This window comes from Lotus japonicus, chromosome 2, assembly GCF_012489685.1.
Source record: "Lotus japonicus ecotype B-129 chromosome 2, LjGifu_v1.2".
Classification (NCBI taxonomy): domain Eukaryota; kingdom Viridiplantae; phylum Streptophyta; class Magnoliopsida; order Fabales; family Fabaceae; genus Lotus; species Lotus japonicus.
Window position 1 is genome coordinate 83,362,173 of NC_080042.1, and position 13,284 is coordinate 83,375,456.

Consider the following 13,284-nt stretch of genomic DNA (forward strand, 5'->3'; position numbering starts at 1 on the left):
TTATATGTCATTCAGCTCTTACCTCTTGAGCTATCATATAAACAATACATATAATTATTAAATAGATTAAATGTAGCTCATAAGGATATTTGAGTTATTTTGGCTCAACTCACCTAACCCACCACCATGTGGGTTAAAGCTGTGTTAAACTAAATTAACTTGCTATTATTATGCTTTTGAAAAAACTTGCTTTCGAGAAAAAATCAATTTTTTTTACTATACTAAAAAAAATGGTTAAGGGTCAAATTAGTTTATTTCTTTATAGCGAATTTTGATTTTAGTTTCTCCCATAAAAATGAATTGTATTTGATTGTATGACTATTGAATTGTATTGTATACATCATATGTACAGATTGATCAGGCAAAAAATTTCAATCCTTGTCAGATCCCTAAAATTTGGAATTTGGATCATTTGCAGGATTTGTACTACTAATTAAAACTGAGCACACTCTAGAGAGTCATTATGTTGAGAAGTGAGGCTCTGGTTTGTACCAAACTAGGATAATAGCCCGTTACCGTGCGATGCACGGACGAACGATTCTATGTTTTATGATTTTTAATTCTATAATTTTATAAAATAAATTAATTAATTTACAATACCAGTAGTAATTTGTAATCTACCCAATCATTATTAACTTTTCCAATAGACCTGTGACAATAAACCGATTATTAACTTTAGTGTAACTGAAACACATGTACTTATTTAGTTTTTACAATTTTATTATAATTATTATACAATTATAATTTTACAAAATAAATCCCCAGGTTTGCTTATCACCGTTATGAACAATCACTTTCATTGATTTGGGCTGACAACGAAAATAATCCTAGAGAGCTTTAGCATGAACATGCCGCAAAAAATGCACAATAGTTTAATATCTACAAAAATAAAACATTAAATTAATGTAATATACACTTTTTACCAATGCCTGCTTCTGGTACACTGGGCGGCGGTGAGATTTAAAGAAAAACCAACTTCCTCATACTCTGTCCATGGTTCTTGCTCTGGCTCAACATAGATTATCTCACGTTCATCCTTGTTGAAGATACGAATATTGAAGTCAATGTGTTTGAACCTCATTGGCCATGAGTGGATGCTTTTTCCGGTGTCCGTGAGATGCACGAAGAAGTGATTCTAAACTTGATTCTACAATTTATTAAAATGAATTAAGTAATTTACACATCAGCTGTCTACTCGAGGTTCCAAATTCAATTCGTTTTAATTATTATCTTTACCATTACATGAGTATATATATATATATAAAAATAATTTTTAAGGTGTTATTATAATTATAAAAAAATTGCATTGATAAAATTTATTTTATTGAATGAAAATAAAAAATAATACTATTTATCACAAATAACAACATCAATATTGCATAGGTCCTTCTAAGTATTGAAGATGTCAGCTAGAGCTGTCAATATGGGTTTCAACCCGCGGGTCAGCTCGACGGGTTGGTTAAATGAGCCGGGTTGGGTTAATTAAATTCCAGCTCGAAAAGAATTTGGGTTAGTGCAACTCGGCTCGTTTAACCCGCGGGTTAGACGAGCCAACCCGCGGGTCAAGCGAGCCAACCTGCGAGTTCAAGTTATTTTTTATTAAAAAATTTATTTATTTTTTTCTTAATTCAAGGTTATTTTTATAGATTATTTTTAGATAGAAAAATGAAAATTTTCATTTCTTTAAACTTGAGACGATTTTTTGTGTTTTATTTATTGTTATTCTATTATTTATCTCATTTTAAATGTGACAGTAAAACAATTGTGTTCTTAAATCCTGTAAATTAATTTTTGTTACTATATTTCAAATGTGACAAAAAATAGTTGCGTAGATAAACCTCTATCTTATGAGTTGAAACCAATTTCTGTAAGTATTTTTTTGAAATTATTATTTTTATAACATTTTAAACATTTTCTAATCCAATTTCTTTATTTTTTATATTTATTTCACTCAACCCGCGAGCCAGCCTGCCAACCCGCGAGCTCGTAGCGAACCGGGTTGAGTTCATATTTTCCTGGCTCGTTAAGACCCCGGGTTGACACAACCCAACCCGTTTTCAACTCAATCCATACGAGCTGACCCATATGGGTCGAGCTGGTCCATATTGACAACTCTAATGTCATCCATAGTGGTAGTGCCATTTGCATTGGCAACACCATTACCGTTAAGCAGCTGAGCCCCAGCATCCTACAATAATTAACATTTGTTAACTGCAGCAAGTGATCATGTTCAGGTGCAAAAAAATGATCCGATAAGTTAAGATTTGAAACTCATCTTAACGCATCCAATGAACACCAGTCCCAAGTTTGAGGCTTAACCAACAACGCACCTAACAATTTGTCTTAAGATCATTAATATATAACCTAGCTATTCCCTACCAAGAGAGTGGTTAAGCACTATAACAAACTTGATAAGAAAAAAAGTGGGAAAATCTACAAGTGTAAAAAAACGATGTTGATGTAAGAAGCAAGCTCCTAAAAATCCAAAATTGTAAATTTCTTCTTTACAACTAAGACTTGAACCATCTAAATAAGCTTCTTATTGAAATATTACTTCAAAGTTCAAATGCCAAATCCGTAAAACTTGAACAACAGTATAAATAGCTAAGGACATTATACAAAACCATGCACCTCTGGCATTTGTTGTTTCACTCACAACACTCATCTCTGCTTTCCTAAGTGAATTTTCAAAACAGAATGATATATCAAAAGAACTAAAACATTTGCAATTATAGTTAATTTTGGAAAGTGTTGGCATGAGAAAACTAACTTGCCCTTTAGATATAACAGATTCCCGTTCCTTCTAGCTTACTCAGCTCAAATTCTACTCCCTAAGCATCAATCATATTCAATTTTCTTGCAAATAATACATGGTAGTTTTCGTGCATATTGTGCCAAGGAACCAAAATTAATTCAAGAATAGCACAAAATTACAAATCTTGAAAGTCTTAAAACTCTGACAAACAAACTATAAACCCACTCTTTGAATTGATATCGCGTAAATCTCAACTCTTGAGAGATAGAACTCGAGTTCTAAGTGAGGCTCACATGCACATATGGATATATCATTGACATTTTCGCCTCATACTTCTAGTTTTTAGCCACTGAATCACAATTCTTGTATGTTAAAACTAATCCACTAACTCTAGGATACTGTCTCCACCTAAAGCAATACCTCTATTATCATCTTAAATGCATATATTCAGATTGAAAGAGAGGCTTGGACTTTCATCAGGGAACGTGAATAGGGAAAGAATTCTGGAGTGAGATTTTAGAAGACACTGCCTCTTTCTACATTGTATCGCCAAAATCACAGGTAACCCTCGTTATCTTTTGTACCCAATCACCTCTGCTAATAAAAAAAAGCAACCCTTAGCATAGGTAGTCAATTGCGCATACCACAGATCAGTAAAGAAAGGAACATAAAGTCAGATAAGCATTAACATAACAAAAACTGTTGAAAGAATCACACAAATAATGAGAGACTCATAAATAGAGTTACCACTAAAATATTTTCCTCTTGAAAACAAAAAAGAGTTCCCACTAAAATCAAAAAATGAGAGACTCACTAACATCGTAAAGACCCACTTCAGTATTTCAACATATCGAACCAACCCCAGAAGCCAAATTTCAACCCGCAATGTTAAGGCCAAGGGAAGATTTTTACTTGGACAATATAAAATTCAAAAACCCCAAATGAACCACAAAATTAAATGGACTACTATGTATCAGGAATCCCCTTTTTATATGGTTCCTACCACTTATACACGTGCACACACACATAATTAAATATGGTGGTTGGTGAGGCAACCATGTAGCATACCATACCGATAAGTAGATGAATAAACCATAAGACAATGATGATCTTCTCTCATCTAACAACTGCAAAAGAAACATGACAGAGAACCAATGCAAAGAGAGATAAATACATCTTAAAGAAATATCATATTTTTATAAGGCAGTATTAGAGACGAAACTAAATTAGGTTAGAACAGACTTTCTGCAAGGTTGAAATATATTTGATTATGAAACTTTAGTATTACTATAAACTTCTTGGTAAAGCTGATCAAAAAGTCATTGAGTAAGAAAGGCAAAAAATAAAAGGGCCAAGGGTGAAGTTTCCTTGACCACCAGGAGCGCCCGGCAGCCTCTGAGGCGTGCCCGGCACACAGGAACTTCAAATTTGCATTTCCTTCTCGAAGCTTTGCATTTTCTTCCATCTTCAATCCTACAACACTTTTTTTTAGATTAGAATCAATGCTTGTGCATATTCTATAACTAAATTTCACATATTAAGAAGTTTTAATCAAAAGAGGGTGAAGTTATCAAATATAACTCATTAATCACAAAGTCATTGATTTCCTTTACCCTGAGGTTCTGTATGATTCTCCCTAAAAAAAATCTTTATCCCAGTCATATCAGAGCACAAAGTACGTTTTCAAGTTAGTCATGCATTGAGAATCTAACAGTACCAAAAGTAAGTTTTGTCCATTGGGTTGAAGCAAACATGATTCCTAGAGTGACATAACCAGTATTGAATTGAATTCTTCACATATGATATTTGTGTTAAAGTGAAATAGATATGAGCGATTTATTCACAAGAACAAAATAAATCCAAGTAAGAAATCTTACAATGAAAGCTGAAATAATCAAGGAATGAGTCATGTTACCTGGCATTCCTGGTTGCCTTGGAAACTTGGGCCTTAAAAATGGAGGTGGATGACCATAGAAATGAGTTACTACTTACTACTGGTTCAATTTACCAAATTGAAACTCTGCTTGGTGCTCACCAGTTGTTGATCCATCCCATTGAACCTGTTAATAATTCAAAATACCTTAATAAGACAATTAAGAGATTATTGCTAGTTGTAAGACACACACTATGAGAGACATCTGCACATGGAAAATTATAAACTGTAGGACATAATGAATGTTATAAGGTACTCAAAACCAAGGAGTAAGAAAATATAAAACATTTTGTTAAATAATGTAGTAGCTAGTCTATAGAAAGTATAAGCACAAGGAAAACATTCAAAAAGCTCCAATTTTTTCTGCAATGATATCTAGTTATCCACACAATACATCTATGACTTTTTGGTGAATTATGGAAAAGACAAAACTAATGTTTGATCTAATTTTTTTGTATAAGTAATTATGCTTTAAGATAAGCTCAAATAAATTCTTGAGCCATAATATGATAGAAAAGGACTACAAAGCAGTGACTAAAATTTCATTCGGAGTAAAAAAAAACCATTAAAACTAAGTCATTGCAACTTCAAAAGATTATTAGAAACTCAATATGCCGAGTATTCTGAATACAAAATTCAATGTGCAGGGTGCACAAAACTAAGATTGAAAATCTCATCCTCTGGCATCTTCAATTTGATATCAACTTTCTTTCTTTGGTCTCTACAAGTCTCAGCACATGTATCACCGGCAAAATCAAACTATATATATATATTTCACAATTTGATTTTCACCATTCAGGCTCGTCTAAATGACTATAAAGTTCTTTCCATTTGTATGAAGCCTCTTCTGGTGTCCGAAAAGTCCAGATATGTGACTTTGATTTCTCAGCACATGTTTGATCTAATTAAAACATTGGAAAGTGAAACTAAGAACCATTCCATTCAAGGAAAACTTCAGTGTCATAAAATATCAGCAAGTAGATAAAAATAACTTAGTTAACTATTCAATTTGTCAAGTATGGCAAGATAGACAATCCAAATACGCATTTGCATTAATACTGAGATCGAAATTTTGCTCTTGTGCAGTCTTAGACCCAAAAAACCTAAGTGAGTATGTCACCAATTATCAAGTTACTTCATTTCCACTACCAACAAACAGATTAAAACCTTGTTTCTTCCTTGCTTATCATTGCTTATCAAACAAATTAAAAATTTCACTTCATTATCAAGTTACCTCTTTGAATATTAGAGCTAGATTAAAAAAAAGGACACAGCAATAGCATACAACAGAAGCAAAACACAGCAGCAATAGCATACAGCAGCAGCAATCCCAACAGAAACAACAGCACATATCAAACAGCATGAAGCTTCAACAGCAGCAGCAACAAAGGACCGCAAACACAGTAACAACAGAACAAAAAGAAGAGACAAACCCTCTATAGTATGAAGGAGGATCCAGCAACATTCAAAAGCTCACGACAGGGATCATCCGCCATAGCAAAAACATAACACACCAGCAGCTCTAGCGCCTCACATGCCACAAACACTCCACAATCAATACCAGATCACCTCACCAACCAGTCACACATGAGAGATAAATAAGGGAAAATAATCATACATAATGGGAGATAAGTAAGAAGAAAAACCATACTAAATGAAGGGGGAAATGAAAAAACATAAAAGAAAACATAAGAAACAGTGAGTTAGATAATGCAAAGTGGATCCACATAATCAGGGTTTAGGGTTTAATGTTCACAGGAAAAGCTTCAGTTCAGCAAACTGTTTGTTAAGATAATGCATAGTGGAGAAAAAAATCCGAGGAAGAAATTATGCTTCTTAGTTCAAAATTGAGCTCGATACTAAAATACATGGCCAACCATTCTATAAGAAAATTCAAAATTTGAGATTATAAACAACGCTAAGTAAAATATTTTCATTTTTAATCTACTTAAATTAGCAAACAGTCAACATTACCCACTTGATCAGAAAACATTAAAACTGAAACAATAAAAATGAAGATCATAAATTTCCATCTGGACTCTTTGAAGGGGGCTTTCCTTTCCTAGCCCTGTCCAAATCCGTTCTTAGCTCCTCCAGTATAGCCTACAAATAAAAGATTAAGCCACCTCCAATATTATGTTCATAGGTAACAAAAACCAAATCAACTCTAAATTCAAGCATATATCTCGACCAACAAATATCATTCAACCCGAGGTTAACAATTTTCAGATATTCTCGTCTATTGCAAATATCATCCAACCCGAGGTTAACAATTTTCAAGCATATTTTCATGTATGCCGGATGAGGGGGGCGTATTTTCAGATGTTCATAGTTCATCAATCACACGAAATCAAAAAGGATAAAGGAGGGGTGTGTTGAGCTTAGATACTACTACCAAAGGAACAAACACAGAAAAAGGATGGGTAAAACAGATAAACCATGCCAGTATTTATAGAGAACTTGAATAGAGGACCTTGAGTACAAAAAGGATAATTGATATTATATACATGTAGAAACTATAAGATGACTAACAAAAAAGAAATAACAGCACTGGTATATAACTTCTCCATCAATAAGCACAAGATGCACAACATATGGTTTTGAGGGTTCACCAACTGGAAACATCTACCAAATACGAAGAAAAGAATGCGAACCTTGACTCTCCAAGTATGATATCTTGCAGGATATCTCCCAATGCATATGGAGCGCAGGGGATTCAATGATCCAGCCATAACAAATAGCAAAAACATGATAACAATGGCAGTATTTATAGAGAGCTTGGGATGAAAACCTTAATATTAAAAAATGAAAACCCATACCCATACCCATACCTCTACAAGTAGAAGGTCATTCGCATAGGGGTAGGTTAACTATTCAAAAGAGCCGTGGGGGATTGAAGGGAAGAGTACGAACCTGTTCATCTGACGAAATTGAACCTTCTCCCATGATTTGTGCTTCTGCTTCTTGTACTTCTGCACAGAGGGACCCGTTTCTCGCGCAGAGGGACTTCGCTCCTTTCGTTAGCTTCCGGCCCCACGTGAGAAGCTTCGCCATGGTGCTTCCGTTGCCGGAGATGGAATACAACCAAGCTACTAATTCACAACATCAAAGTTGATAACAAATATCATATCTCAAATAGAATTAACTCGCTTGCATATGGATATATACAACACTTGCATTCATATAATATAAGGTTTATTCAAGAAAGTAGTTCATAGAGCATTATAAGATACAGTGGTAATGATTATATAACACAACCAGAAAGACATTGAATAACATTAGAGAAATTGATCAATAGTACAAAAAAGAATATCAGCTAGATAAGCACTTCCATCCTCCTGATCTTTTAATTGATTCTTTGACAACAAAACAAAGGCAATGGTTCTGCGACACGTCATAATAACTCCTCACATGATCCTTGTTAACCTTCTACATGAATATCCCATTAGTATCCTTCCAAGAGTATCCCTCAACTACATATAGAACATCTGGAGTTTCACATATGGATAACGATCAATTCTGTATATACTAGATACAAAACTTGTTCAAGTGGACGGATAATTCCACTAGTAAATATAAAGCAAGAACAAAATGATTCAATCCTTAAAGTTTGATCTGATCAGTAACAATATTTAAAAGTCCAACAAATTAGACCTAATGTGCATCTAAAAACATTCACATATTCAACAATATTTCTCGATCATTGACAATTTAAGAAGGATATACATGATTTATGAATAAAATCTAATGAATAAAATCTAACTTACTTACTGACAACAAAGTGAAATCAAACTTTCAAGGTAATTCTCTGCATAGAAATCATGGATTTCATTAGTAATTTCCGTGCCTTCTAATTTATTATCTCTAAGGGTGTAGAGAACTCCTTGGGATCGGAACAAATCAGAAACCGACAATAACAGAGCATCACATATGCAGAATCTATCTATCTATCTATCTATCTATTATAATATATTAATTTTGATGCACGTATTTTAACATTGACAACACATATCTTCATTTTTAGTCCTTGCTCGCCACATCAAATTTTTAAATGACGTGTCAAATCATCTTCAATGTTCTTCAAATGATGTGATTCTTAACCCATTGAACTCATCTATATCAAACCGATCGTTGACCACTCACATTCTAACTCGTCATCCTATTTCTTAATTTCTATTTATTTATGTAACTATTTCATCTATGCTATTTCTCAATCTATGCACGTGGCCTTTATTTCAGCCTTAGTTGTCAACTCATAGAGATTAGAGATCTTTCATCTTCTATTATTCTAAATGTAAGTTCCAATTTAATTAAAAATACAATTAAAATTTAAATTTAAATTTAAATTTTATAGTAAATAAATTTAATTTCTTCTTAAAGTTACAAATGAAATTTGAAAATAATTACTAAAGTATTATTATTATTATATTTGTTAATCTCTCAACAATCTTACAAAGTAACTATATGTCCACGCATTGCGTGTGTCATATTTTAATAGTTTATTAAATCTAAAGCTAAAATTCGGACCTGCCACATAAAAAACATTCACTCTAATTTCATGTTACCTAAGAAATTTTAAACTGTAAGTTATGAATATCACAATCACTACAAGAATAACGTGAAACATTGATGGTAAAAAACTGGCGGCAAGCCTTAAACATCATTGTTAAAGAGTAATTTTCAACAACCAAACATATGTCGGTATTAAGCTCATCGGTAGTATTTATCGATGATTTTTGAAAAATTATCGGTAACTTAGCATCGGCCATAAACCGTTGGTATACGACATCAGCTGTCGCTAAGTTACCAACAACACAGATTGTCAATAATAAGCCGATTCGAACGAAAAATTAAAAACACTTACTAGGGATGAAAGTGCTTCATAGGTCGAAAAAATTTATTTTTTTAATTTCTTGCGCTCTCCATGAAAATATAATAGAACTCCTTTATAGTTTGGTAAAAACCCATATTATTAAATAATATAATATAAATATAAAACCTTTCCATATTTTGTCCTTTTATAAATAATAAAATAATAATATCTACTATATACAAAATTAGAAAAACAGAATATTGAATATTAAAATTATTTAATCACAATTATAATATGAAAATATAATAGAACTCCTTTATAGTTTGGTAAAAACCCATATTATTAAATAATATAATATAAATGTAAAACCTTTCCATATTTTGTCCTTTTATAAATAATAAAATAATAATATCTACTATATACAAAATTAGAAAAAAAGAATATTTAATATTAAAATTATTTAATCACAATTATAATTATTAGTAATTATTCAATAAAAATATATCAATAATATTATGTAAGTATATTTATTTTCATATTTATAAATAGAAATTCAAAATATTCAGACACTTCTAGATTATCTCATAGCTAGAGTCTAGCTATTCTCATTCAAGAATGATATGATGCATGTTTATATGTCACACTTAAAATGTATGTTTACGTAACAAACATATAATACATGTTTACTATCTATATATGTGTTTATCTATATAATATGCAAATATTCATAACATTTTATGCAACGTATATTGTTTGTATGTATTTATTAAAATTAATAATATGAAAAAAATTATGACCTACTATAAGTTATTTTGAGCTTTATTTCATAAGTTGTTTGAAAAAAACTTAATAAGAGCTTACGTTAATTCATAACCTATTTTTAATTTATTTTAATAAGTTTCTCAAATAAAATTATGAATAACTCCAATGGGATTACTGCTTAATGCTGTAAGCGCTTTCTAAAGTTCTTTGCCCCAACACACTCTTAAAACTTAAGAAACTTTTAGTAGACCAAACATATTTACACATTTCAGTTTGTTTTGAGTCAGATAAATGTAAGATTAATAGAAGTGAGTTTGATATAATTAAGTTTTGAAAAATATATTGGGTTTGAGAATGATATGTAAAAGTAAATTAAAAAATAGATATTGTTTGGATATAGTAAATTGAAATAACATTTACAGATAAAATTACTAAAATAAACATACTTAGATTTTAATAATTGTTTTTAATTTTAACTTATTTGATTGATAAAATAAATTTATTTAAATTTTCTATTAAAATTATATAATTTAATTTACAAATTACTATTTTTATTAAAATAATTGAATAAATAAATTATTTCTCTTTAATTTTCTTCAATTATCTGACGAATTAAATAAGAGATTAAATTAAATTATAACATATGAAATTTAAATAACGTTGATATTAATTATGATGGGTTTAAAACTTGGCTGATGTGTTTATTTTGAGAAAATTGTCGTTAATAGTAATATAATAAGTTTCTTTTTCCGGGGAGAATGCGCAAAAAGTAAGTTTTTTTTTGTTATATGGGAAAACACGTAAAAAGTATGTTGTTTTTTTTTGTTTTTTTTTTCGAGTAAGCGTAAAAATTAAGCTAACCCCTATATTATATATTTACTCCACTCTCACTTCACCCGACTGCTATCAAAAGATGATTTTGATTTCTTTACTGAATTTCCCCCTTTTGAGAAGATGTTTCTTGTATTCAAAACTGGTGTATCACTATCATGTATATAATTTCAAATAGCTGCTTAATTCTTGGTTTCTCCATTTGTTTTTTCTATAATTCATTTCTTCTCCCTGCAATTCTTCACAAGCTAAACCATAATGGGGCGTCATTCCTATCTCCATTCACGTTCAGCACCACTGGCCAGTTTCTGTAGCTATTATTGTTCGTAGTTCTTTGGCTCCCATCGCCGTTCACATTGAACTGGTATTAAGTTCCGACCTACTGTCGTCAAAGAGACTGATTGCATTTCAAGTTTCGGTGTAGTGATATTTTCATCTTTTCACTAGGTTGAACTCTTCTTTCCATGTTTCTTGCATTGTATGATTATTTTGCGAGATTTCTTGTCATTGTTATTAAATGATGATTTTGATTTCTGCAAAATTGTGGGCTGCCTAAGAAATTTTCTTTAGATTGATCTTAAATGATTTTAATCAAAATCCGTTATTATGTAATGATGTGATGTATCCCTTATTATTCTCTAACATTAACTTTGTGAAATGGTTTTGCCTAACTTTAACTTTTAGAAATGGTTTTCTCTAAGAGCATTTCCAATGCAAGGTTCTTAATTCTTTTTTTGAGTTAAGAATTAAGAACTGAGTTTTTAACCATGGGAGGGGATGACGTGGAATTCTTAGTTCTTAAAAATAAGAACTAGGTTCTTTTATAAGAAATTTACTTTTTGAGTTCTTAGCATAAAAAATTAATTTTTTCTCTCTCATTCATTTAATTTAAGTATTGAATTAACATTTAAATTTAAATCAAAATTTTATGAAAATAAAAAAATATTAATATAATGGTATTGTGGGACTGGATGAATAGTGCTAAGAACTAAGAACTCATGTGTGGAGCAAAATTCGCAAAGAATTGCTTAAGCACATGTGGCAATACGAGTCCACATGAATAACGCTAAGAACTAAGAACTAGCATTGGAGATGCTCTAACATTAACTTTGTGAAATATTTTTATCTAACATTAACTTCATGAAATGGTTTTCTCTAACATTGACTTTGCGAAATGTTTTTATCTAACTTAACTTTGTAAAATTATTTTCTCTAACATTAACTTTTTGAAATGTTATTGCTTAGCTTTAACTTTGTGAAATGTTTTTCTTTCCCATTAACTTTGTAAAATAGTTTTCTCTAACATGTGAAGTGTTTTTGCCTAAATTTCACTTTGTGAGATAATTTTCTTTAACATTATTAACTTTGTGAAATGGTTTTCTCTAACATAAACTAGTGTTCTTTAACCTTAAAGTTGTGAAATGTTTTTATCTAATACTGATTTTGCGAAATTATTTTCTATAACATTTATTATGAAAACTTTTTTTTTCTAACATCAACTTTGTGTAATGTTATTATCTAACATTAACTCTGCGAAATGTTTTTGTCTAATATTAATTTTGTTAAATGTTTTTGTTTAACAGAGACTTTACGAAATGATTTTCCCTTACATTAACTTTGTGATATGTTTTTGCTTAACTTTTAACTTTGCGAAAAAAATAGTTTTATCCAACATTAACTTTTTTTTCAGTTTCAAAAAAAAACATTAACTTTTTCAATTTTTTTATCCAACATTATCTTTGTGAAACGGTGGTGGCTTATAGGATGCAAGAGATGCAAAATAAAAAAATACCTGTTATAACAGATTATGTTTACCTGTTAAAAAAAAAATCAAAACAATGCACTAATAATACTAAAATACCCTTTCCTCTCTCTTCTCTTTCACTCTCCTCTCCCCTCTCTCTGCTCCTTTAGCCGTTTCATTTCTTCTCCGGCGAGCTCCCCTCCGTCGTGTTTCATTGCTTCTCCGACGAGCTATTCTCCGCCGCGTTTTCTTTCTTCTCAGTCGATCGTTGCGCCTCCGTCGTGCTTCTCCGTAATTGTTACGCCTCCATCAACCAGCCACCGAGAACAGATCCGCGCTCTTTTCCCCTTGATCTCACCGGAGCAGCCATCACTGGAGCTCCGCCGCTGACGCCCCCATAACCACCACGCGACACTGTTGTTTCCTTTTCCTCTCCGCCCAGATCC

The 13,284-nt window shown here is 31.5% G+C and overlaps 1 long non-coding RNA gene across 7 annotated transcripts; it reads right to left on the reverse strand.

Moving 5' to 3' along the window:
• Positions 1-2,971: 2,971 nt before the first annotated feature.
• LOC130740384 (uncharacterized) lies at positions 2,972-8,246 on the reverse strand. 7 transcript variants are annotated; one of them, XR_009020115.1, is made up of 3 exons: positions 6,122-8,177; positions 3,824-4,815; positions 2,972-3,349 (listed from the first exon to the last, which is right to left on the reverse strand). It is a non-coding gene; the product is annotated as an uncharacterized LOC130740384 (long non-coding RNA). The 7 variants fall into 7 exon arrangements; XR_009020111.1 differs by having other exon boundaries at positions 3,829-4,815; positions 6,122-8,174; XR_009020116.1 differs by having other exon boundaries at positions 2,972-4,815; positions 6,122-6,791; positions 7,602-8,146.
• Between the last annotated feature and the right edge of the window lie 5,038 nt (positions 8,247-13,284).